The 27,441-nt window shown below is 40.9% G+C and overlaps 1 protein-coding gene across 2 annotated transcripts in view; it reads left to right on the top strand.

Moving 5' to 3' along the window:
* Positions 1 to 27,441, top strand: part of SRGAP3 (SLIT-ROBO Rho GTPase activating protein 3) — a 348,421-nt gene that overhangs the window by 26,459 nt on the left and 294,521 nt on the right. For both annotated transcript variants that reach the window (XM_053929334.1, XM_053929335.1), the window contains exon 2: positions 801 to 855. The gene's annotated coding sequence lies outside the window, so the exon portion shown is untranslated. The remainder of the gene's footprint in view (positions 1 to 800; positions 856 to 27,441) is intronic.

The following is a 27,441-nucleotide window of genomic DNA, read 5'->3' as shown; positions in this document are numbered from 1 at the left end:
TTCATGTAACCACCACCACAGTCAGGATGTAGAATAGTTTCATCACACTCCAAAACTCCCTTGTACTATACTATCCATTTACAATCCCATCCTCTATGCCTTCAACCCCTGAGAACTACTGACTTGTTCTCCACCAGTACAGTTCTCCTCTTTTACAAGAATGTCATATAAATTGAAATATATACACACACACTATGTAGCTTTTGAGACTTTCTTCTTTCACCCGGGCAGTACCTTTGAGACTCATCCGTGTTGCATGTATCAATAGCTAGGGCTTTGTTATTGCTGGGTATGCATGTACCACAGTTTCCAGTTTATTTGTTGAAGGATATTTGGTTTGTTTCCAGTCTTTGGCAATTATGAATGGAGATGCTATGTACAGGTTTTTGTGTGACCATACATTTTCACTTCTCCAAGATGAGTCCCCAGGAATGAGATTGAGTGCTGGGTCATTTGGTAAGTGGTAGGTGTAAGCAAATTCTTTTTATCTGTGTAGCACCTAGTAAGATCCCACATAACCAGTATTTCCAGATCATACTGTTAACATTCCATAGACCTACTATTCCACAGAATGCACTTTGGGAAACAAAGCTTTAGGAAAGCCTTGAATGTTGTGTCTCAATGCTGTTTTTGAAAGTCAGATCTGCCTCAAATTCATCCCACGCACCCAAAGTTTACTTAGGCTCAGCCAGGACTCCCACCAGACTCCCACCACACTCCCATTTGATGAGAACCTACTGCCATATATTTGTATCATGATCTCATTTAATTTAACCCTCACAACATTCCTGACTTTGCAGATAAGGAAACTGAGGCCCAGAGATGTTAGATGACCTGATAAAGTCCCCACAGCTGGTAAGTAGCTGAGATTTGAACCTTTATGTATTATCTCCAAGCCCATTTCTTTCTCTGCTACCTCCTCTACCTTTCTTTTTCTCCCTTTCATTTTGAATGTTCCTTTTTATTTTTTTTTCTGGGTCCGTATCAGTTGTCTTAGACAAGGATTGGAAAATAAAAAACAAGTGCTGTCGCTTCCCACTTCCACACTCATGGCAGACATCCCTGATTTAATTCCATCTTCTCTTCCTTGCTTAGCCCGATGAGACTTTCTCCAGACAGCTATCAGTTGACTAGAATTAGCATTTGAGCTAATTAGCTTTTATAATTTTGTTCTTGGATTTTGTATTAGTTATCTATTGCTATGTAACAAACTACCCCAAAACACAGTGGCTTAAAAATGATAAAAAATCATTTATGATTTCTCACAATTTATGTGGGTCCAGAATTTAGACAGGGTCAGCAGAATGGCTGTCCCTGCTGCCCCTGCCTTGGGGCATATTCAGTTGAAAGATGTGAAGGCCGAGCTGAAGTCATCTGAAGGCTGTGTCTAGTGGTTGATTCTGCTTGTTGGCTGAGGGCCTACCAGGGGCTGTAGTTTGAATATCCTCATGTGTTCTGTCCATGAGACTTGGGCTTCCTCAAAATGTGATTGATGTCTTGGTTCCAAAGGCTAGAATCAAAAGAGAATGAGATGGGCTTTGCTATCAGAAAAGGACATGCTAGAAAAAGGCAACAGATGACATGCCTCTGACCCTGAGGACATGCTCTAATTTCTGCTCTCCCATTCCTATCTTGGCTTTCCATTCAGTTATGTCTTTTATAAAAAATTTATTTTAATTTTTTTGTTGTTCAAGTACAGTTTTCTGCCTTTCACCCCCACCCTAGCCCAACCCCCAGTCCTCCCTACCTCCCTCCTGTTTCTACCCCTCCCTCTCCCCTGCTCTGTTATTGTCCATGTGTCCTTTATAATTGTTTGTACAAACCCTTCACCCTTTTCCCTTGAAATTCCCTCCCCTGTCCCCTCTGGTCACTGTCAGCCTGTTCTCAATTTCAGTGTCTTTGATTCTATTTTGCTTGTTTGTTTGTTTTGTTGATTAGGTTCTTGTTAAAGGTGAGATCATATGGTTTTTCTCTTTCACTGCCTGGCTTATTTCGCTTAGCATAATACTTTCCAGTTCCATCCATGCTGTTGCAAAGGGTAGGAGCTCCTTCTCTCTTTCTGCTTCATAGAATTCCATTGTGTAAATGTACCATAGTTTTTTGATCCATTCATTTACTGATGGGCACCTAGGTTGCTTCCAGCACTTGGCTATTATAAGTTGTGCCGCTAGGAACATTGGGTTGGATAGGTTCTTTTGGATTGGTGTTTCAGGGTTCTTAGGATATAATCCTAGCAGTGGAATTGCCAGGTCAAAAGGCAGATTCATTTTTAGTTTTCTGAGGAAATTCCATACTGTTTTCCATAGTGGTTGCACCAGTCTGCATTCCCACCAGTGCACTAGGGTTCCTTTTTCTCCACAACCTCTCCAACACTTGTTGTTTGTTGCTTTGTTTATGATGGCCATTCTGACCGGTGTGAGGTGGTATCTCATTGTGGTTTTAATTTGCATCTCTCTGATGGCTAGTGATGCTGAGCATCTTTTCATATGTCTCTGGACCCTCTGTGTGTCCTCCTTGGAGAAGTATCTGTTCAAGTCCTTTGCCCGTTTTTTAATTGGGTTGCTTGTCTTCCTGGAGTGGAGTCGTGTGAGTTCTTTATATATTTTGGAGATTAAACCCTTGTCTGAGGTATCATTGGCAAATACGTTTTCCCATAAGTTTGGTTCTCTTTTTATTTTAATACCATTTTCTTTAGCCATGCAGAAGCTTTTTATTTTGATGAGATCCCATTTGTTTATTCTTTCCTTTATGTCCCTTGTGCTAGGGGACATGACATATCAGTGAAAATACTGCTGTGTGAAATATCTGAGATTTTCCTGCCTATGTTCTCCTCTAGGACTTTAGTGGTGTCATGACTTATATTTAAGTCTTTTATCCATCTTGAATTTATTTTTGTTTACGGTGTAAGTTGGTGCTCGAGTTTCATTTTTTTGCATGTAGCTGTCCAGATCTCCCAACACCATTTGTTGAAGAGGCTATTTTTACTCCATTTTATACTGCTGCCCCCTTTGTCAAAAATTAATTGACTATAGAAACTTGGGTTTATTTCTGGGCTCCCTGTTCTGTACCAGGCTGTTTTGATTACAGTGGCCTTGTAATACAGTTTGGTATCAGATATTGTGATCCCTCCTACTTTGCTCTTCTTTCTCTAAATTGCAGCAGCTATTCAGGGTTGTTTATGTTCCATATAAATTTTTGAAGTGTTTGTTCTATATCTGTGAAATATGCCATTGGTAATTTAATAGGTATTGCATTGAATCTATAAATTGCTTTGGGTAGTATGGATATTTTGATGATCCATGAACATGGTACATGTTTCCATTTGTTTGTGTCTTCCTTGATTTCTTTCTTCAGTGTTGTGTAGTTTTCTGAGTACAGGTCTTTTACTTCCTTGGTGAGGTTTATTCCTAGGTCTTTTATTTTTCTTGTTGCTATGTCAAATGGGATTTTTTTCCTGATTTCTACTTCTGATGTTTCATTGTTGGTATACAAAAATGCCTTTGATTTCTGGATATTGAATTTGTATCCTGCTGTTTTGCCAAATTCATTTATTAGGTCAAGCAGGTTTTTTGCATAGTCTATAGGATTTTCCATGTACACTATCATGTCATCTGCAAACAATGACAGTTTTGTTTCCTCCTTTCCAACTTGGATGCCTTTTATTTCCTTTTCTTGTCTGATTCCTGTGGCTAAAACTTACAATATTACATTGAATAGAAGTGGTGAAAGTGGACAACCTTGTCTTGTTCCTGATCTTAGTGGGAAAGATTTTAGTTTTTGCCCATTAGTATGATGTATGATGTTGGCTGTAGGTCTCTCATATATGGCCTTTATTATGTTGAGTTATGCTCCCTCTATTCCCACTTTGCTGAGTGTTTTTATCATAAATGGGTGCTGTACCTTATCAAGTGCTTTTTCCTCATCTATTGATATGATCATGTGATTTTTGTCTTTCCTTTTGTTTATGTGATGTATTTCATTAATGATTTGTGAATATTGTACCATCCTTGCATCCCTGGGATGAATCCCACTTGGTTATGGTGTATGATCTTTTTAATGTATTGCTGGATGCAGTTTGCCAATATTTTATTGAGGATTTTATTGTCTATGTTCATCAGCGATATTGGCCTGAAGTCTTCTTTCTTTGTTGTATCTTTATCTGGTTTTGGGATTAGGATGATGCTGGCTTCATAAAAAGAGTTTCGGAGTCTTTCATCATTTTGGATTTTTTGGAATAGTCTGTGAAGGATAGGGGTTAGCTCTTCCTTAAATGCTTTATAGAATTCTCTTGTGAAACCATCCAGTCCAGGGCTTTTGTGTGTTAGGAGTTTTTTGATTACTGCTTCAATTTCATCAGGTGTTATTGGTCTGTTCAGGCTTTCTTCATTGAGCTTTCTTCATTTTTCTTCATTGAGTTTTGGAAGATTATATTTTTCTAGAAGTTTGTCCATATCACCTAGGTTTTCAAATTTCTTTGCATACAGTTCTTCGTAGTAATTTCTTACAATCCTTTGTATTTCTGTTCTATTGGTTGTAATCTTTCCTCTCTCATTTCTAATTGTGTTTATTTGGATCCTCTTTCTTTTTTTCTTGATAAGCCTGCTTAAAGGCTTGTTGATTTTGTTTATCTTTTCAAAGAACCAGCTCCTGGATTCATTGATCCTTAGAGTTGTGCTTTTAGTCTCTATGTCATTTAATTCTGCTCTGATCTTGGTTATTTCCTTCCTACTACTTGCTCTGGGGTGTCTTTGTTGTTGTTCCATGAGTTCTTATAGGCGTAGGGTTAGGTTGTTTGTTTGAAATGTTTCTATCTTTTTTAGGTGGGCCTGTATCGCTATGAACTTACCTCTCAGGACTGCCTTTGCTGTATCCCATAAGTTTGGGTTGTTGGGAGTTCATTTTTGTTTGTTTACAGAAACTTTTTGATTTATTCCCTAATCTCATTCCTGACCCATTCATTGTTTAATAGCATGCTATTCAATCTCCATGATTTTGAGTGTTTTGGGGTTTTTTTCCTTGGGGTTGGTTTCTAGTTTCAGTCCCTTGTGGTCAGAGAAAATGCTTGATATGATTTCAGTTTTCTTGAATTTGTTGAGGCTTGTTTTATGTCCTATTATGTGGTCTATCTTTGAAAATGTTCCATGTACACTTGAAAAGAATGTGTACTTTGCTTCTTTGGGATGAAAGGCTCTATATATATCAGTTAAGTCCATTTCATCTATGGCATTGTTCAATGCCACAATATCTTTGTTGATACTTTGTTCGGAAGATCTGTCCATCTTTGACAGTGGGGTGTTAAAGTCCTCTACTATAATTGTGTTGCTGTCAATATCTTTCTTGAAGTCCTCTAAGATTTTCTTTATGTATTTGGGTGCTCCTATGTTGGGTGCATATATATTTACAATGTTTATGTCTTCTTGGTAGATTCTTCCTTTGAGTATTATGAAGTGACCTTCTGGGTCTCTCTTTATGGCCCTTTTTTTTTTGAAGTCTGTTTTGTCTGATATGAATATTGCTACTCCGGCTTTTATTTTCCAGTCTGTTTGCTTGGAAAATTTGTTTCCAGCCCTTCACTTTCAGTCTGTGTAGGTCTTTTGTCCTGAGGTGGGTTTCTTGAAGGCAGCATATGTGTGGGTCATGCTTTCTTATCTATTCAGCTATTCTATGTCTTTTGATTGGAGCATTTTAATCCATTTATGTTTAAGGTTATTATTGATAGGTACTTATTCATAGACATTTTTTCGTACCTGTGTTCCCCTCTCTCTCTCTCTCTCTTTTCCTCCCTTTCCTTAAAGCAATCCCTTTAGCATCTCATGCAGAGCTGGTTTGGTGGAGGTATATTCTCTTAGCCTTCTTTTGTCTGGGAAACTTCTTATTTGGCCTTCTATCTTGATTGAGAGCCTTGCTGGGTAAAGTAGCCTTGGTGGCAGGCCTCTGGTTCTCATTACTTGGAATATTTCTTGCCATTCTCTTCTGGCTTGGAGCGTTTCCATTGAGAAGTCAGCTGCTAACCTTATCGGGGCTCCTTTGTATGTTACTTCCTATTTCTCCCTTGCTGCCTTTAAGATTCTTTCTTTGTCTTAGAATTTTGCCATTTTAATTATGATGTGTCTTGAAGTGGGCCTCTTTGGGTTCCTCTTGCTTGGGACTCTCTGTGTTTCCTGGATTTGTGTGACTTTTTCTCTCATCAAATTAGGGAAGTTTTCCATCATTACTTTTTCAAACAGGTTTTCTATCCCTTGCTCTTCTTCTTCTCCTTCTGGTATTATACAGATATTATTATGTTTCCTGTTTTCCTACATTTCCCTTAATTCCTCTTCATTCTTTCTGAGCATCTTTTCCTTTTCTTGCTCTTTCTGGGTGTTTTTTCCTACCTTGTCCTCCAGCTCGCTGATCTGATCCTCTGCTTCATCGAGCCTGCTTTTGATTCCTTCTACTGTGTTCTTCAGTTCAGAAATTGTATTCTTCATTTCTTCTTGGCCCTTGTTGATAGTTTCTATTTCCTTTTTCATGTTGACATAGTTTGCAGTGAGTTCATTGTAGTTTCCTTGTAGTTTCTTGTAATTCTCTGTGAGCTCATTGAGCTTCCTGATAACCATTGCTTTGAACTCAATATCTGATAGTTGACTTGCCTCTATTACATTTAGCATTCTTTCTGAGGCTTCCTCCTTTCCTTTCCTTAGGGATTGTTTCTTTATCTCCCCATTGTTTGCAAGACTCTTCTTGTTAGCCTCTGCTTCTTAAATTGATCTGTTCTGTCTCCCTGGGTTTATGGTGTGACCTTCTATGGTAGAAAACCTGTGAGATTCAGTGGTGCTGTCTCCTTAATCTCTTGAGCTCACTGGTCTTGGGTTGTCATTTATGTTGGCTTTCTGTATGTCTTTGGGTTTTGATTGTTGTTGAGTCTTTCTTTCGTGGGTTAATTGAGGGTCACTCCATCCACCACGTCTTGTATTCTGTTGTGCAGGTATGGGCAGGTTGTGTTGAAGCTGATTCTTCTGTGTGTACAAGGTTTTGAGGATTCTCTCTCACTCTTGTTCAGTTGTTTGTTATGGGTATTTTCTCCACCATTTAGTTGTGTTTCAGATCGGTCCTGGATTGAGGTTAGTGTGGCTTCCACTCCCTCCTTCACCTTCTTCTGCTGTTATCTGTTGGTGGTTCCTTTGTTGGTGGGTTTCCTCTTCCAGCAGGTGTACTGGTGTTCACTACTCCCACCTTGCAAGTTCTCTGGAGTAGCAAATTGAAATTTGTCTCACTGTCTCTGTTGTTAGGATGGCCCCTGTTTGGGTCTAACTCTGGTCTTTTTACAGCTCCAGGTTTTATTGTCTCACTGTCTGATTTTTCAGTATCCTCTACAATTTTTGGTGTCCAATCTTCATATATGCTGGAATACCGTTGGCTATTCGCTCCATTCCTCAGAAGATCACCTAGGTGTTTCTCCCGTGCACAGGGGGAAGTGGACTCCACTCCCACCTATCTGGCCACCATCTTCCCCCATTCCCATTCAGTTATGTCTTGACTCTCAAAATCTTATTCCTCCTTCACTGGTAGGCTCTGAGTTACCCAGGACAACTCAAAGGCAAATGCACCCTTTTACATTCTTAAGATCTCTAGCTCCTAACTGCTGATGCCTTGGTTTACTCCCATGACTCCCTGCTTTCCTGATTCCTAGTCTGCTCAGGATTTGAGGGGCACAGAGCGCTTTGAATTTGATATTATTTTCTTGACTCCTAACCTGTTTCTCATAGTCCGGAAATGATGACTCCTTGACCTGTGACCTTGACTTTGGGCCTCTTTACTCCTTAGTCTCTGGTGTTTACAAACTTGTTGACCTCTCACTTCCCTTTCATCCTGTCTCTTGGTCTATTTTAGTACTGTATCTGGTTACCATGCATATCTTGGTTTAATAGTATCTCTTGGGCCATGTAATTTCCTAGGTGATGGGCTATGCCTTCTCCATTGACAGGCCTCCTTCTCTCCCTTTCTTCTTTGGGAGGACAAGCTGAGGTACAGTGAATTCAAAACCTGGTATGTGTGACTTTAGGCAAGGATTTTAATCTCTATGAGCCCCAATTCTCTCATCTTTAAAATGGGTAGAAAAATGTCTACCTCATAAGATTGCCTTGAAGATTAAATAGGAGAATGTAGATATTGAGAGAAAATAATGGATAATTCTAAAATGCTAATATGTGTGTGTTTATTTTAAATTAATTTATTTTTTCTCTCTTCTATGCATCTTTTCATTATGTAGTTTTCCCCATTCAAGCAGTTAGGCCACTCTGTGCTCATTAACTCAGGGAAGGAAATGTCAGAGCAGAAAAAAACAAGTAAGAATCTTTCTGGCTTTCATTTTCAAAAGCCTAAAGCCTTTAGAGGAACATTGAGAGCCCTGGACAAGGCCAAAATAAGTAAAAGCAAGAGGTTTGAAGAGAGATTCTACCTCCAGTTGGCAAAGATTCCACTGTTTGGGGCAGAGGAGGGGGGTAGGGTTAGGAGGAGGAGAAGAGACAGAGGGGGTGTGATGAAAGCATATATGCAGCAAGTCCTGGGCAGAGGGGGGCCCTGTGTCCTGTGTTCTGGGTAGAGCCCTGGGAGCAGAAAGGACATGGCCAGCAGATTCTGGGTTCCCAAGTGTGTCCCTGAAGTTGTGCTGGCTGGACGGGTTAGGTCACAGAGTCTGGGGGTGAGGGACATGTCAGTGACGATCAGTGAGCACTGAAGCCTATGGGCCAGACAACTACATGGATAGATGACAGTGAGGACAGTAATGCACCTCCCACTCACCTCCCCCACCGTGATTCTCCACAAACACCCAGAACCTACAGACATTCCCTGAAAGTGGGAGGAAGACTTTGAATTAGCTGAGGTTATGTTTTATTGCCCCTCGGGTGGAATAAGGGCTGAAAATGAAGTTGAGTTATGAAAATATTATTTTGTATATAACTATGTGGTAGATTGAGAGCCATAACCACTACCATAAAAATTTCTTAGCCTGTGTCTGTATGTAGGTGCCAGAATATGTTTATAGAGTCTGAGTCCGGGTGTTATTGAGCCTTTGACTGTATCTAATGTCCTGCTTGATGTCTGGGACAGCCACTCACTACATCAAGGGTTCTCAAAGTATGGTCTCTAGACCGGCGGCATCAGCACCAACACCACTGGGCTGAGAAGTGCACATTCTCAGGCCCTAACCCAGAATTATTGAATCAGAAACTCTTCCAGGTCATTCTGATGCATGCTAGGGTTTGAGAGCCACTGCTCTGCATCATTTCTGTTTTCTCGTCTTACATCCTCAGTTTCTCAATCTCATTCAAACACAGTCATCAGCTTTGGGCCAGCTGGATATTTTAAGCTTTTCACATGAGGACAGGAGAGCTTCTGATTTGCCTGCAGAGTTTTCCTCATAACCATCCCAGTTTTATTTCACTTCACTGAGGACCCAGTTCCTGGAAGGAAATAAAGGAATTGGGGAGGAGACCCTTTATTGAATGGGGAGAAGGAATCATAGGCTAACACAGTGTTAAATGTTTACTAAATCTGAAGGAGCTGGTGAACTTCAGAGGGAATGATTTTGTGGCCAGGCAAGGTCCTAGGGAGATTTACGCCAGAAACATTTCCTTGTTTCTGGGTCAGGAAATGATAGCACACAGATGGAATTTACAATAAGAGCGTAATGGAGCAGCCCCACCCAGGCGCCCAGCAAAGGCCCCTTTCACGGGCTCTATTCAAATATAATGAGTGCTCCCCAGGCTCTTCTGGCTGGCTGCTTTTTCTTTTTCCTCGACCGCTTTCACTTTTTCACAGAGGACTGCCCCGCTTGTTGGCCACTTGGGACTGGGGTGAGCCTTGATTTGGCAGGAGAAAGGAAGAAGTACACGGTGGCCTACTAAATTGAATTAATCTGCCTTCCTGGCCCTTTCCTTGAATAATAGGTCTTTGTGCTTCGAAATGTAGGGAAGTCCCAGTTTCTCAGGCTTTAAAAAAACTAAACAAAACCTGCATCCAACCTCATCTCCAGCTTTAAGATGCTTAGCAGGGAGTGGTTAACGAGCAGAACGATTTTTAAATTAAATGTTTATTTGATAATTTTAGAAATTGCTTGGGTAGTTGACTTCTAAGCAAATGTGTTTGATACTTTCCTTCAGATGGACAAAAATATTGTGTCAATTGAAAAATTCAGCTTTTAAAAAAATCATTTGGGTCAAATTGCTACAACCTGTGGAGTTGTTTTTTTTGTTTTTGTTTTTTTTTTTTGGCTCTAGTTAGTGACTCACTTTCATGAAATATTTGATAAAACAAAATTGCATTACCAGAGAGGAATTTAGACAGCTTTGGAGTTTGTTGTAATGGGTTTTTGATAATAGACATCCATCTCTGTTTCCTTTCCCTAATTTCATCCTGCTTTTTCTGTTCTTTTAAAGGTGTATGTTAATAGCATTCCATTCTTTTTTTTAAATCCTGAAAGCAAATTATATTGAAAAATCATTATCCTCATTTAGGCCCCCTATACTTTAATGATTTAAGTATATTTTGTGCAACTTTGATTTTTATTTAACCATAAAAGATATGATTTCACCACTTATTTTTGAATTTTATAGAATGTGGCAGAAAGTATGAAACATTCTTTAATCAAGGATGATTATTTATCTTTTTGGCTAGGTTACTCAAAGTCAGGTTACGGAACTAAACTTGGCATAAGAGGTTATTGTCTGCTCCTCCAGCACCCATTCCCCTTCCTTCTGGTTCCAGCCCAGATTTGTGTTTTCTCCTCTAAGCCATGTGATCTCTGTGAGTTTCTCTAAGCCTGAAATACAGGATCCAGATTTGGCCAATCAAATTAGCCAAATCCTTTCTTAGGGGGAAAACCACAATGATTGGTTTAGGCATAGAGAGGTAGATGCCTTTTCACCACTGGTACTTAAGTCTGTGAAAAGGTGGAGCTAGAGGTGTTGCAGCTAGGTTGACACCATGAGGAGAAAGCCTGAAGCTGCTGGCAGAGGCTGGGGCCTTTGAAGAGCCTGAGGATGAGTGAAGTCAGCCCTGCTGAAGATAGTGCTGAGAAATGGAGAGAAACCCATCCCAGTGACATCACTTGAGCCCTGTGCCTGAGGCCAGTTTCTATCACTAGAGTGTTCAGGTTTTTTTGAGCCAAATAATCATAATATTGGTCAACTCCCAGTGATGTGTCCAACTGAACTCTATGCATTGGTATGTGGAGGAATTCACACTCATGTTAATTATTTTAGAAATAGTAGAGCATTATGGTTACTTTCTGTTTAATCCCAATGGCAGAGAGTTGATACACATAAAAAATTCTTAGCATTTCAATAGAGTAGGCTATGGCAGTACATAGGTCTCTCCCAGCCTGAATCCCACATCCCCCATGCAGCCCAGCATCATTAACTTTAGGAAACGCCTTTATGGGAGGGGTAGACAAACCAAGGCTTGTAGGCCAAATCCAGTCTGGTTTGTTTTTTATAGCCTGCAGGTAAGAATGATTTTTACATTTTTAAATGGTTAAAAATAAAAAACAAAGGAAGAATATTATTTTGTGATATGTAAAAATTATATGGAAACCAAATTTTAGTGTCCATAAATAAGGTTTTATTTGAATGCAGCCACACCCGTTTATTTCTGTATACCTATGGCTGCTTTTATATTACAATGGCAGAGTTGAGTACTTTCAACACACCATGTAGCTAGTAAATCTCAAATATTTACTAACTGGCTCTTTGCAGAAAGAATTTGCTGACCCCTGGTTTATAGTGATGCCAAAGTTTCTTTCCCAAGTTGTTATTAATAGCTCCCATGTTATGAGTGTGGATTTTTTTCTTAACTGCATTACCTTGTATTTTATTCTTACTGAAATTCATCGGCCTTTATTCCACATATTCCATGTTTTCACAATTATCTTCTTAGAGTTTATCATAATTTGTTAGCTATTAACAAAATGGAAATTCAGTGTCCTTTATAAACCTAGAAGAGTCACTCTTTGTGTCATTCAGGAATCTTTTTGGTTGCAAGTAACAGAAAACCTACTCAACCCGCTTAAACAGTCACCTCTTGTAACGAAAAAGTCTAGGGTTAGCGCTAGTTTCAGGTAAGGCCTGAGCCAGGCACTCCAATAATGTCACGAGGACCCTGTTAGATCTATCACTCTGCTTAGCTGTCATTACTTTTCCAGTCTTAGGCTCTACATGGTGACTCCAAGTTCTTTTCTTGTGCTACCAACTGGCTGTAGCAGTTCCAGAACTTGTAACATTAAACCATCTTAAGGAAGAGGAGATGTCTCTTTCAATTGCTCCTGCCAAAGCTCCTCTTCCCAGAAGCACTATAAAACATCTCCTGAGTGGCACCGACCCTGACTGGGTTGCATGCCCAATGCTAAACCAATCACTGTGTGCATAGGTGGGATACATTAATTGGCTTATTCCACATGTGGCAAACACAAGGCCCTTAGGCTGAATCTGGCCCTCTACCTTGTTATATCTGGCCCAGCACCTTGTTTCTACCTGGCGGCAGCCAAGCTCTCACTTAGCTATTAGGAGTAGTTACATTTATACAGTCCTAAAATTACATTTGGCCCTTTTAAGGCAACCATGAGGCTGATGTGGCCCTTGGTGAAAATGAGTTTGAAACCCTTGCTTTATTCCAACCAGGATCCACCTCTGCAGCTTGAGGCTGGACAACCCACCCAAACTGCATGGCTAAGGACGAGTAATACAGATACTGTTTAGTAGGAAGTGAGGGGAATGGATGCTAGAAAAGGGACCACTAGATTGGGCATCCTACCTTTCTGCTTATTTGTAAAAAGGATCCACAGTTCTGATCTAGGGACAACTCTGGTATTTACTCATTTTCATTCTGGGAAATGCCTTTTTATTTCTACCTGTCCTTTGTGATGAAAGGGGAAGCCTGGTTCTGATTTTGCTCTGCTACTTATTAGTTTAATGAGCTTGGAGAAATCCTTTACTTTTCGGGTACTTGGTTTTCTATCTCTGTAACAAGAAAGTAGTAGACAATTCTATGATGGTATTAATGCCACTGGTTTGGTAAGTGAGACTTAGTAAGTAGATTTTGGGGTTCTCTCTAGAATGTTTTTAATGATTGTAATATTATGTACCTACCTATCCCATAATAGGTCCTCAGAAAATATTTATTGCATGAATCAATGAACGATCATGTGGGCAGAATACCAGTTCCATGTCTACTTTTATCTCTGTTCCTTCCTTTCCAATTCAGGTGAGTGGCACTGATTTTAGTTTACTGGATTCCGTCTGGAGCCCAGGGTTGGAGGACAGAGTGGCGTAACATTAGGGAGGTATCCTAGGGGTGGCAGGAAGGAACTGAGCAGGAAAGGACATTTGTTCCCAAGGGTATCTGAAGTACATGAAGCAAGTGAGGAAAGAGGCTGGTGGAGCTGATGGGAAATATGGATCAGAGGCTATTTCAGTTATTTACCTCTGCATAAAGAACCACCCCAAAACGCAGTGACTTAAAACAATGACAATTTATTATGTCTCATGATTCTGTAATTTGATGAGGTAATTCTTCTGAAGTCCCTCAATCACAGTATCCGTCATGTGAAGTCCCTCATGTGGCTACTCAGGCAGGACACTAGGATGGCTGGGCCTCTCTCTCCACCTGGTTTCTCATTATTCACTATTTTTTGTCCAGCCTTCCTATGTTGCAGCTGGGTCCTAAAGGGAGCATTTCAAGAGGCCGAAGATCCGATGTGCAAGTGCTTATCTAGCCTCCATTTGCATCACACTTGATAATGTTCCCATAGCCAAAGCAAGCCATTGGCCAAGCCCAGAGTCAGTGTGAGACCACGTATAAGAATTTTAATACCAGGATGTGAGGCTCGTGGGGCCACCTATAGAGACTCAGGGATTCTGGTTTCTAAACTGCTGAAAGAGTGGGGGAAAGTTGTATGTGACTGATGGACTACGAGGGAGGGGGTTGGGCTGGAGTGGAGAGAGGCCAGGTCAAGAATGTTGACCACGTTCCTGTGGTCTAGTTGACTATCGTTGTTCTTTGGTAGAGCCAAGGGGTCACTTGAGAAAATTATAGTTCCCCATCATTTCCATCAGCCTCTGCTTCTTTTGATATGAACAACTGGCATCATCTCAGTCTTACTTAAGGTGCTATGCAAGCACGACTTCAGAACAAGCCTCCAAGCTGAATCCCCAGCTAGATTGCTGCCTTTAAGATCCATGTAGGTATAAGTTTTGGAGTTATCACTGCCCCTGTAAATAAAAGGAAATGCTATCTAGTGAATGTATCAGGTGAACCAGTGCCATTCACCTGGATTTGAGAGGAACTGAGATAAAACCTTAGGAACTGGTGTCTGTCAACACGATCATTCATTGATTCACAGAACGAATTTGCTGAGCACCTGTTATGTGCTAGGTGCCTGATATTACAGCCATTAAAAACATTCTAGAGCGGCCTCTGAAACCTTTTCATTGAGTCTCATTAACAATCAGCTCCCAGTGACAGTTGCTTTGTTTGTTAAATGTTAAGAAAAAATATTTTAGACAATCTTTCCTGGACTGTAGTCTTCCACTTTTTGTAATCATTTCAGTGCTTTTGCAATCTACCACTTTTGGGATCATTTTGAGTGCTTATCTGGTTATTTTATTTTTTAAAGTAAAAATAACTTTATAAATGATATATGCTTATTTTAAAATATCCAAACATATAGACAAGTGTAGAGAAGAGTGTCTCTTTAAATTCCTCCACCCAGAGAGCACTACTGTTAGCATTTTAGCGAACAGCCTTCATGGGTGATACAGTGAAAAGGATAGTGCTATAAACTGATTTTTAAAAATTTCATCATGAACGTGTACGTTCAATCCCACATCGATGGGCATTTATGTTGTTTCCAATTTTTGTAATGAAGATTAAGTAATTTTTTTGATTCTCTGATTTCAAATCTGCTGCTGAGTTTTCCATGCTTTCTGCGGACATTTTGCTGAATATACCTTCTGTATACTTATTATTTTTTTGTCTTGGCTGTTTTGGTCACTGACATATATTTTGTTTAGGACCTCTAATAGGAAATTCTAAATGGCTTTCAAGTAATATACAATAGACTTTTAAATTCCTCTTTAAATCTTTTCCTTTAATGCAGCCTACATTTAGTTGACTAAAAAGTTGTGTGGTGGGTTCGGGGGCTGGCCATCTCCCTCCACATTGTTGAGTTGAATTGTATGTAACCATGCTTACCAGGCTTGCTACCATTACTTCCTTAAAGTGATTTCATACAGTTAGCATTTCTTACCCCATGGCCCCTGGCTGGCCTGTGTGTTCAGAGATTAAACTCCCTCCAGAAGTTTGGTGTCCTGGCTGGGGGAGGGGAGTGAGATGGGCAGCGACAGGAAGTAGCTGGGACTTTGTGGGCTTCTGCCCCACTTCTTGGCCCTCCTCACCCCTGAGACTTAATTCTAGCAGTGCCCTGCCATTGTAAAACTTGTCTAATCTTTTGTTATGTGACTACCTTCCTGCCCTAGGTTTTGAGCTTCTGAAAGGGAGGGACCTTATTTATTGGCCTGTGTTATCCAGGTATCCTGTGCAATACCTGGAAAATATTTGCTGAATGAATGAGTGATTGGCTGAGTGAATGAAAAAATATAAGAAAAAAGCCCTAATATGACAGCTAGGCAATGTTTGGGTGCTCAGTGCAGGGATGAGGAGGCAAGGAGGAAGGCCAGGGCACAGAGGGTCATAGCCTGAAGTTAGAGAACTGGGCCTCAAATTTGGGCCAGGCTACCTACCAGTTGTGTGACCTTGGGCAAATCATTCAACTATTCTGCATTTAGATCTCCTTATACATAAAAGGGGATTAATTTGAGTAAGAGATTGATTCAGTAAACATTTATGGAGTGCAATGTGCTAGGCACTCTTCTGGGTGCTGAGGAACCAGCAGGGAACAGTCTTTTGTAGAAGCCATGGGTTCGAGCTTCTCAGAGCAACTTTATGAGAGAATCTCCTGTGGTGGGTGGAGTTAACTTCATCCTCCCTCACTGCACCGGCAGCAGCAGCAGAGTTGGTGCTGAGACCTCAGTGAGGGTATTAGGACACTGTAGCTTGGGGAGCTTCCTACCCAATCCTCGTCTCCCAGGAGTCAGACCTGCATCATGGTCACAGACTTTCCTGCCCACTCCTGCTGCTTCCTTTTCTATCCCTATTAGGTATTTGTCCCAATAAGTCTTTTGCATGTTTAATTCTGTCTTAGCATCAGCATCCTGGAAGACCTAAACCGATGTAGCTCTGTTCTCAAGAACCTTACCTAATGGAGACGAGACAGTACGCATCTCCAAAGGCTGCTGTGAGGATTAAATGAGATAATGTTTGAGCAGGGCTGAGTGGAAGGTTAACACTGAGGAAACACCCAGTGAAGGATATGCAGTGTTGCTGTTGTTATTATTCTTACTGATTTTATTCCCCAGGTGGGCAGGTGGAGAAGGGTATCTTTCAGGTGTCAGTTTCATTAGTTGGTTCAACCCAGTGGGCTGCACCCAAACCCCTGCATCCTTAGGAGTTTCTTCAGGGCCTAAAAACTAGAAGTGGGAAACCCTGGAAAGATGCTTTGTGGCCCTCAGGGAATGAGCATGCAGCTTCTAGAAGCATCATCTGATTCTAGGAAGGTCTGGATATGGAGAGGGAGAAGCCTGAATGGCAGGCCTTGAGCTCTGTCTCTCACTGACAATAACACTGGCCACTGATTGAAGCTTGAAGGAAAGAGCCAAGGGCAGCAGAACATGGTGAACAGGGTGGAAGAGTGTGGAGCCCGGCTGGCTGGGTTCAAATTCCAGCGCTGCCACCTACTACCTACCTCCCAGGGTTGTGAGTTTTCAGATAATAAAGATAGAATGTTCAGCACAAAATAAGTGTCTAAAAACTGTTACAGTTTCCCTTCCTGCCCCCCACAACATTTTCATTCTGTCATATTTAAATAGTTAATGTTAGTGTAACTTCTCTGGGTTGGAGAATTATGGCTGAGGACTTATCCAAAGAGCCTCTGTCCTGATCTTTGTGGATTATTGGGAAGGAGAAGAAGGTCTGAGGAAGCAGAGAAGGGAGGGCATTTGGCCATGGAATACTCCTTTTCATGGGACGAACAGTATTTGTGAGCAGTTGCCACATGCCGGCTCTATGCTGGGTGCTGGGTTTAGGAAGGTGATTAGGACACAGGAACCACTCTTACAGAGTTCAGATGCTAATGTGGGTGCTGGGGGTGAACAAACAGGTCTTTAATTAGTGTGCTGGGTCCGCGGATGAGGCAGACACACAAAGCTTAGAAGCATGCGACTCTGAGCTTAGTAATAATATTTGACATTTCTCCCCTCCCAGACCAAGTGAAGCTCCTGTGGCTTCTAGGTTTTTCCATAGCTCACATTCATCCCATGGGCGTTCACTCTGGCAGGAGGGCGTGTCTCCTGCCAGACAGAGGACCCCGAGAGGATGTGGACCCGAGTGCCCTGCTTATGTGCACCCCCAGGGCCAAATGCAGGGCTGGGCACACGTGGGCAAACATGTGTGAACTAAGTGATCTTCCGTGTCCCTACTGTAAACTGAGGAAAACAACACTGATACACTGTTAGTTGTGTGGATTTAATGGGCTCATGTTTACGAGATGTAAATCACCTTACAAATGTCATTATTGTAAACTTGCCTAATTGGTGCAGTCTCTTGTGGATTAATGTAGTGAGCAGTGTAGTCTTTCTGTACCTGTCTCACCTGGTTAGTTAGAAGGTTAAATAAGTTAACATATGTGATAGAACAGGGCCTATCATGTAATAAACACTCAAAAAAGTGTTAGCTAAATTAACAGGTATAAAGTATCAGTTGTGCAAGATGAGTAAGTTCTAGAGACCTGCTCTACCACCCAGTGCAGGGCAGTAACAATGCTGTATTGTGCACTCACACATCTGCTAGAGAGTAGATCTCATGCTAAGTGCTCTGACCACAATGTTAAAAAATGCCCCCTGACCAAAATCAAACCAAAAAAAAGTGAAGGAAAAATATGTATAAGAAGAAATAAATGCAGTGTTACAAAACTTATCAGTATCCAGAAGAAATATTATATCACTTCTAAAAGTTATCATTTGGTTTATAACATGTTACTATTTCAAAATAGTGAAAAAAATGTGTGGGGGGAAGTGTTTGGTTTTATCACTTGTCATTATTGCTAGTTTTTTGGTGTCACCTTACCAATCAGAATTCTGAGATTCAGAGTCAAGCACCTTGCCAGGGACAGCACAGCTCCATTTGCGCTGAGTAGCAGAAACAGGTCTGAGTCCTCTGCCTGATGCGCGACATTCTGGAACGGCTCGCTAGGGGGTGCTCTTCCCCCAGCATAGGATCTGACCAAGGCCCCAGCCTCCAACTAGCCTTTTCCCACATGGAGAACCTAGCATTGTAGGGTGAGCAGGGATTTTGAGTGTGTCTAAACTGTTGTTGTAGAGGGAGAGAAAGCTCTGAGAGAGTATATCTCTGGGCCTGGATTTACCCACGGTCACAAGGTGGTGCTGGGGTGGAGTCCCAGTTTGCATAATTCTGAATTTCATTTGCTTCCTCCCTTCCTGTGACACCCTTTGCCCATTTGCCACAGCTACTTCTGGACCCTTCCTCACAGAGCTAGGTGCTTCCCTCCTGGGCAGTTGTAATGATTGCTGTGTGAGAGTGGAGAAGGTGTTTGGGAGCAGGGCAGGGGCTGAGGCAGGCTGGGGGAGGCCCCCTTCCTCCCATTTCTGACCCTTCTTCAGATTCAGTCAGGGGCAGTGTGTACACTGCCTAGGGCAGGGATCCTGGAGCCAAAATGCCTTTGTCCAAACCCTCATTCTTTCCTTACCAGTAGTGTGCCTTTGGCAAGAAGTGAACCTCTGTGTCTCACTTTCCCACATATAAAATGGGAATAATAAAGTACCTATTACATAGGATTGAGTTAATATAGGTAAAGCACTTGGAACAGTTGTAAGCATGTGGTAAGGGCTGTAAAAATGTTAGCTTTCAGTATTGCAAGCGTCCTATCTGGATGTAGGAGTTTATGTGAGAATTTCAGTATGATTCATCCTATTCCTCACTTACTCACTCATCCCATGATGTCGTTTCATGATAACTGTCTACGTGCAGTTAAGCCTATGATTTCATTATCTCCATTAATCCACAGAACAGCCCTATGATATAGATACTATTACTGTTTGCATCTCAGGGGTGAGGGTCAGATAAGAATAAGTCATTCAGTTAGGCTCATGCAGTAAGGGAAGGAACTGTGACTCACACTCAGGCTTCTCTGATGTGGCCTTTACTACTACACTGTTTGACCTCTTCTTGAAGTCAACTAAAAACAACTATAATAAGCTCCTGGAGTCAGCCATGCTCACTGTCTCTCTGCAGGACCTCTCTCTCATAGAAGCCGTCCTTCTGTAGGGTGAGATTTCCTTCCACTTTTATCCTGGGGGGATAAAAGAACAGATTTCACAGCAAAGAGACATAACATGCTTTGACCAACAAATAAAGCGGCCTCTTCATATTAGAACTCCACCATGCAGCCTTAAAGCACCACCTTCCTCAATCCTGTTTCTTTTGCAGCCCCCAGGCATCCTACCCAGGCAGGTGCTTGACCATGCATCTCAGTCACGTGAGTTTCTCTGAGTTCTGAGCGATCCAGGATAACACACAAGCTCTCAGTAACTCAGGCTGGCTTATCTGGGATTTTTCCACTCTTGGCACATGAGGAAGCCTGTGAAACATTACCATCTTTTAGCCAAGAAAGAAACAGCAGGCACCAATCCACAATTGCAGAATCGTAAGAATGTCAGTTAGGGCTGGAAGGGACCATAGGATATGGAAATTAGGACCCTGACAAGGAAAGAGTCTCAATCAACATCACATTGAGAAGGAAGAAAGGTGACCAGATTTAAGCCCTTTCTTGTCCTGGGCACCTTCCTAGACACCCTCAGCTTCTGGAAGTGCTGAGAAGTGGGCTGAGCTAGAGCAGCATGGGGATGAGGATACAGGTTCCTGAGCAGATGTTTATCCAGCCAGTTGGCCCTCTCCTGACAGTGTGTGTGATATGCCTCTAAAACAGCTTCTTGGCCTCAGCACTACAGGCATTTGAAGCTGGATAATTCCTTGATGTGGAAGCTGTCCTGTGCCTTGTCCAATATTTAGCGGCATCTTTGGCCTCTACTCACTAGATGCCAGTAGCATACCTCCAGTTGTGTGACAACCAAAAATGTCTCCAGGTATTGCCAAATATCTCCTGGAGGGCAAAATTGCTTCCTTCCCCATTCCCCATGTCTGTTGAGAAATGGTGGTATAAAAGCAGGCTCCTTCCCTTTCAGAAACATGTATTAAGAGCTTGCTATGAGCCATTCTCTGTTGACACATGAATAAAGCATGGGCTCTGTCTTTAAAGGACTCAGAATCTAGCTGGGGAGACAGACGGGGCCACACAGATGGCAAAGTATGAGAAGCCCCTTCACAGAGACAAGAGCTAGATGCTCTTAGGAACACAGAGGCAGACACGGCACTGACTGGGGAGGTCTATGAAGGCTTCACAAAAGGACATGGGAAATTCCCAGGCAGACAAGGGGGGTGAAGGACATTCCAGGCAGAAGGAATGGAATGTACAAAAGGTAAAGAGTTGTGAAGTGGGACATGTTGGGGGAAAATGTATGTTAGCATGACTTTAACCCAGAGTGCACGTGGTTGGAGAGGCGATGAGACAGAGTAAGAATGATGATGATGATGATAATGATGATGATGGTTAACACATATTGAACACTCACTATATGTCAGATGCTCTTCCAAGTGTCTCACATGTATTATTTCTTAATCTTCACAGCAATCCTTTGAGGAAGGTACTATTATTACCTCTACTTTACAGATGGGAAAAATGGTGCACAGAGAAATTAGGTAACTTGCCCAAGTCCCATAGAATGTGAAGGTTAAGGAAATTTGGTTATGGGGAGCCAAGGATTTAAGTAGAGCAGTGTCATGGTCAGTATCTCAGTTATCTTTTGCTGCATAATAAACCATCCCAAACTTGCTGGTTAAAACAATATCATTTTACTATATCTCATGATTCCATGGATTGGCTGGGGCTCAGCTGTGTGGTTCATATACTGGTCTGGCTTGGGGTTTCTCATGCAGTATCAGTAAGATGGTGGCTGGGGCTGAGGCTTGGGGATGGATAGCTACATGTTAGGATTCCTTCATATGGCTTCTCTCTCTCTCTGTCCCTCTGGGCCTTTCCCCATGACTACTGGCTCTAGAAGCTTAGCTTGCTCTTCTTGATGGCTCAGAAGCTGCTAGACCTTCTTAATGCCTGTACTGGGAATTTCCTCTATATCACCCTTGTGGGAGTGTTCATAGGCATAGCCCAGATTCACCGGGAGGAGACATGCTGTCCACCTCTGGTGGGAGGAGCAGTGTTTGTGTGCAGGGAGGGTAGAATTGTTTGCAATAATCTTTGTATACTAGAGTCACAGCTAGATTTTTATTTTAGAAAGAATGTTCTGGTAGCATTGTGGAGGTGGGTTGAAGAGGGCAAGAATAAAGACTTGAAGATGAATTATGAAATCACTGGCATAACTTTGATAATTTTGGTTAAATGGTCACTCAGCTTAGCTTCCCTCTTTTCTTCTGCAACTGTGGAAAGACCAGAGTCATTGTGTAATAATAACTCAAGAATCATACTAGCTTACATTTATGGTGCACGTATTATGTGCCAAGCACTGTAATAAGCACTTTTCTGCACAATTTAATCTTTACAATAATCTCATGAGGTATATATATTCCTATTTTACCTTCCAGAAAACTGAGATCAAGTGTATTAGTTTCCTGTGGCTGCCATAACAAAGTACCAACGACCGGTTGGCTTGAACAACAGATACTTATTTCCTCACAGTTCTGGAGGTTGGGAGTCTGAGATAAGGTGCTGGCAGGTCGGTTTCTTCTGAGGCCTCTCTTTCTGGCATGCAGACGGTTTTCTTTTCCTCTGTTTCCACATGGTCTTTCCTCTCTGTGTCTGTGTCCTAGTACCTTCTTATAAGGACACCTTCATTTTGGATTAGGGACTACTCATATGACTCATTTCACCTTAATTACCTCTTTAAGGACCCTGTCTTCAAATACAGTCACATTTTGAGGTACTGAAGATTAGAACTGCAACACAGAGATTTTGAGGGAACAAAATTCTGTCCATAGAATCAAGTAATTATCTTACGATCATGGAGTTAATAGGTAGGAAGCCAGAATTTGACCCGAGTCTGACTTGAGGCTCCTACATTAATGACTCCTTATACTATTATTGAAATTTGTCTTCAGTTCTTGTCCAAGCAGAAAAATAACAAGGTGGAGGAAGATAGAAGTCTGCATAATTTTGCATAAATACCTAGGAAGCTATTTATAACTTGAGGAGAATGGATTGAATTCCAATTGCTTGTTCTGTGTCCTTCACCTATAACTCTGTCATAGTGATCTTTTTGAAAGGACATTGCAAGGTGGCATGGGTGGTATAGCTGATAGGACCATAAGAGGGAATGATATTAATGATCATTAATACTTTAGGAATGTGTACAATGTGCCAGGCAGGACACCAACTACTTTACATGCATTATTTAACACTCACAATAATCTTATTAGGTAGGTATTATTAGGTTTCCTATTTTACATGGGGAAACTGAGGCAGAGTGATAAATTAACGTGTTAAAATTCCCCTGCTAATAACAAGTAGCAGAGTCAAGTTGAGTACTCAGGAAGTCTTAATCCAGAACCTATACTTTAAAAATATTTTTTATTGTATTTTTTCCATTACCATTTAGTCCCCTTGGAAATCAGGTTGCAAATTATTTTCCCTGAGGGCATTATTCCATAATCTTCTCAGCTTCCAGGGTCATATTTGAGAAGTCCGATGCCATTTTAAATCCTATTAGTTTGTATGTGATTTATCTATTAGGGCACTTCTAGTTCTTCTTTGTATCATTCAAACTTGGCATTGGTCTTTTTCATTTATTGTACTTTCAGCTGGAGACTCATGTCTTTCAGTTCCAGGAAAATAAAAAAAAATTATTTCTTGTTATTTTTCTCCTCCTCTGTCTTCTCATTTGGATATTGAATTCAATCAATTCCTTAAGTCTTTTATCCTTATCTTATCCCTATTATTTGCCATCACTTTGCCTTTTTATTAATTCAAACATTACCTTTTTAATATTGGGTATAATTTTTAATTCCCAAGTGTTCTTTTTATTTTTCATAATATTCTGGTTTTTTTTTTAATTGATGGATGCAATATCTTCTCTTAACTCTCTGGGGTATTAATTGTAGTGTTTATTTGAAGCTTTCTTTTGTTCTTAACATCATCCATTTCTTCCTGTTTCTTTTTGTTTGTCTTGGTTTCTGTCTTTTATGATGGAAGCTTTCCTCAAATGCCTGGTTCTCCTTAGTTGTCACTTTACATTTTAGAAAAATGCCCAAAACTTCATTGGAAGTCCTGTGTGCATAGACAGAACGTATTGACTGCAGGCCTTGACTGTTGAGTTTCTGATTGGGCTTTTGCTGTTTCATTAGGGGAAGCCCAAATGTCATTATCCATGGTTTGCTTCCCCTGGGCAAGTTCAGTTTCTTATGAGAAGAATCCTCCCATGTTCTGTCTAGGAGTTACACGCATCGCCTGCATTTGGGAACAGAATCAAGGAAGAGGACTGGGGGTCCCACTTCTCATCTCCCCATTTCTAGACCTTCTCTCCCTCCTGCTGGCTACTGTGTCAGTTGTACTGGAAGTTGGGGCCTCACCAGTTCAGATAAGCCTCCCTTCTCCTGTCTGGGTTAGGAGTAACTGTTTGGTTATTGGGTCAAAAGAGGTTTTCAGCCCTGATCCTCACCCTGGTTCATCCCTCCATCATGGCCTGAATCTTTCAGTGTTATTGTGAGACAAATCAAATTGCTTTTCACCTATAACTCCCCTTGCTCTGCTAAGATGATTACCATTCCTCTATCTGCTTTCCATCTTTTAAAAATGAATGGAATAAATGCCAATAAGCACATGAAAAGCTGCTCCACACCACTAATCATCGGGGAAGTGCAAATCAAAACCACAAAGAGATAACACTTCACACTCATTAGGATGGCTATTATAAAAAAAATAAAACAACAACAACAACAAATGCTGGGGTGGTTGTAGAGAAATTGGGGTCCTTTTGCACATTGTTGTAAAAATGGTACAGCTGCTGTGGAAAGTAGTCGATGGTATCTCAAGAAATTAAACATAGCATTACTGTTTAATCCAGCTGTTTCACTTCTGGGTATATACACAAAAGTTTTGAAAGCAGGGACTTGAATAAATATTTCCACACCAATGTTCATAGCTGCATTTTTCACAATAACCAAAAGGTAGAAACAAACAAATTGCTCATCAGTGGATGAATGGATGAATAAACTGTGCTAAATCTATACAATGGAATATTATTCAGCCTCAAAAAAGGAATGAAATTCAGTCAATTATACTCCTTTATAAAGCTGAAAATAAAATACAATCTCATTTAGTAGGGGGAAAATGATATTCTGATATGTTCTATAACATGGATGAAGCCTGAAGACATTATGTTAAATGAAATAAGCCAGACACAGCAGGACAAATATTATCTGATTCCACTTACACAAGGTACTTAGAGCAGCAGACTCATACAGACAGAAAGTAGAATGGTGGGTCAGGGGCTGGAGGGAGGGAGGAATAGGGTGTTGAATGAGGACAGAATTTCAGTGGGAGAAGCTGAAGATGTTCTGGAGATGGATGCCCAACAATGTGAATGTACTTAATGCCACTGAACTGTATACTTAATAATGGATAAAATGATAAATTTTATGTTATGTATATTTTACAGAAAAAAAAGCTGAAAATAAGGGAAATCTCTTGCCTACTGTGGTATCATTTTCTATTCTCTTTGTCTATGTGAACATACTCCTTTTTCAGTCTTTTACTGTCATTTTAGTAGGGTCTCAGGAAAAGTAGGCAATAAATGTGTGTGGTCAATCCACCATGTGTAACTAATTCTCCTCAAACATTTTTTCAATGCTGCTACATGGATAGCACTGTGCTAGAGAATATAAATATGATTGGTTTCCATGTACAAAAAAGTAGCAAGCGCAGTACTCCTTCTAAACTTGTGTTTAGCTAGCAAACACACTTTTGGCTCTGAGGTCACTAAAGCATGGATAAAATGGATTTGCTGCAATATTTAATATATTTGCTGTCATCTTGGACTATAGCCCTAAGTTGCCATGGCAACAGACCAGAGCAGAAACTTCATTAGAGGAAGAGCTCCTTGGATTTTAACCATGTTATTCAATCAGGCATGAATGATGGGGTAGACCATCACATGGCACCCATAGATTTTTTGATAAGCTGTATAATTAGCTAAATCTAATACATCTTTGGATTTAAGTATTTGGAATAAGTGAAACAACAACCTAAAATTTTACCTTTTCCATCTTTTAAAAAAATATTTTATTTATTTAGTTTTAGAGTGAGGGGAAGGGAGGAAGAGGGAGAGAAACATCAATGTGTGGTTGCCTCTCATGCGCCCCCTACTGGGGACCTGGTCAGCAACCCAGGTATGTGCCCTGAGAGGGAATTGAACCAGCGACCCTTTGGTTCACAGGCAGGCACTCAGTCCACTGAGCCACATCAACCAGGGCATGCCTTTCACATCTTTTTGAGTCATCCATAGTCAAAAGATTTTCTTGCATTTCGAGAGTACTAGCAATAACATTTGAGCATCCCAATAATCAGCAAAGTGCAGGAAGGGCACCAACAGATTGAAGATGGATAACAATTTTCTGTTATTGGCATTTTGATAGAAGATGACTGACACAAGTATGGTTATCAAATAGTTAAGTTTTAGGTCTTTGTCACAGGTGGGTAGGGAGCTATTTCCTAGAGGGAAGAAGGACACTTTCCCAAATGTGTGCCAGCTAAAGGAATTCAGAATAAAATGTAATCAGAATCAGGCGGGTGTTGGGGGTTGGAAATCACCACCAAGGATGGCTTCCAGGAGGACAAGATTTTTAAGCAGAGTTTTGGGAAAAGGAAGAGTCACATACTCTTGAGGAATGCAAAGATATTTCTGATTCTTTAAGATCTTACCATCACTGCAAATCTTGCCTTTGCTTTTGATTTAGTCAGACACATTTCAAACATCTACCACCCGCCACCCCAGCTTTCCAGGAGGCACCAGGCAGAGCAATCCAGTGGAATCACATCCTAGTGAACTTAGTATTTATTTTCAAGTCTTTTTACCAACCTTGAAAATCGATTGTTTTGTTGACTCATTTTCCTCTTCCAAAGGGTAACTTTGGAGTTTAACTCTCTTGTTTACAACACTGGTCTATTTTATTGTAAGTGTTCTTTTTTTGTGTTGTTTTCCCATGGAGACAATTATGTCAAACATATTGAAACATATAAATGAAATAGTGTTTTTGTGGGGGGGGAGCAGTTGCTAATTTTAAAGCCATGAGCATGTACTGTACAATTAACAAAGAAGGATCAGATGTAGCTCCTTGTGCTCTTAAGGAACAATAGAAGAAATGACAGAAGGCCATCAGTGATTAATTACCAAATGAGTGATAGATAGGTGTGGTCCCAACCTGAGCTTCCCAGCCTCCCAAGGATCTTAGATAGCAGTAAAGGAGGGAGACAGGAGGGGTGACTATGAGCTATTTTCAGTACTTCAAAAAGACTAACAAAAAGAGCTCATATTTACCAAAGATTAGATGCACAGGCTAATTGAACTAAAACATCAGGTTTCTTTGCTCTGGGCTAGAATTATATCAACTCAGTATAGAAATACCCATTACCACATGCTGACTGGAAGCTCTGATTGGCAGTTACCCTTGCCTTTGATTAATAAAACACGAGAAAATAAATTATTACTTGATACGTGTGTTTGGTTTGGTAGACGAAAAGTATTTCAAAGCATGTGATTTGTGAAGGTAGAATAAGGCCATGTTTGGTTTGGATGAAAAGACTGTAAATCAGTAAGATGGGCAAGAAGTGACTAGGAAAAGTTTAATATGGATAGAGAGAGCATAGAAGGACCGGCTCACCTAATCAGAGTCATGGGAGATGTGTGGGATTTATCTAAGCAGTGGTTTCCAAAGTTGGGTCTGCACCAACACACCAGTACCACCTGGAAACGCGCTAGAAATACACATTCTTGGCCTTGCCTGCTGAATCAGAAACTCTGGGCATGAGACCACACCATCTGCTCTAGCAGGACTTCCAGGCGACTCTGATGCACACTGTAGCTTAAGAACCACAGATCTATATTGTCATTTTCCAAAGTTGGAGATGCTAATGAAACAGGAGATGATTCTAAGAGGTACCTCTGCACCCTTAAAACAAAATGGAATCACTAAAACAAAGTTATT

The sequence above is a fragment of the Desmodus rotundus genome, chromosome 8 (genome assembly GCF_022682495.2).
Source record: "Desmodus rotundus isolate HL8 chromosome 8, HLdesRot8A.1, whole genome shotgun sequence".
Taxonomy (NCBI): domain Eukaryota; kingdom Metazoa; phylum Chordata; class Mammalia; order Chiroptera; family Phyllostomidae; genus Desmodus; species Desmodus rotundus.
Note: the sequence above shows the minus strand (reverse complement) of the source record. Positions and strands in the feature narration are given on the sequence as shown.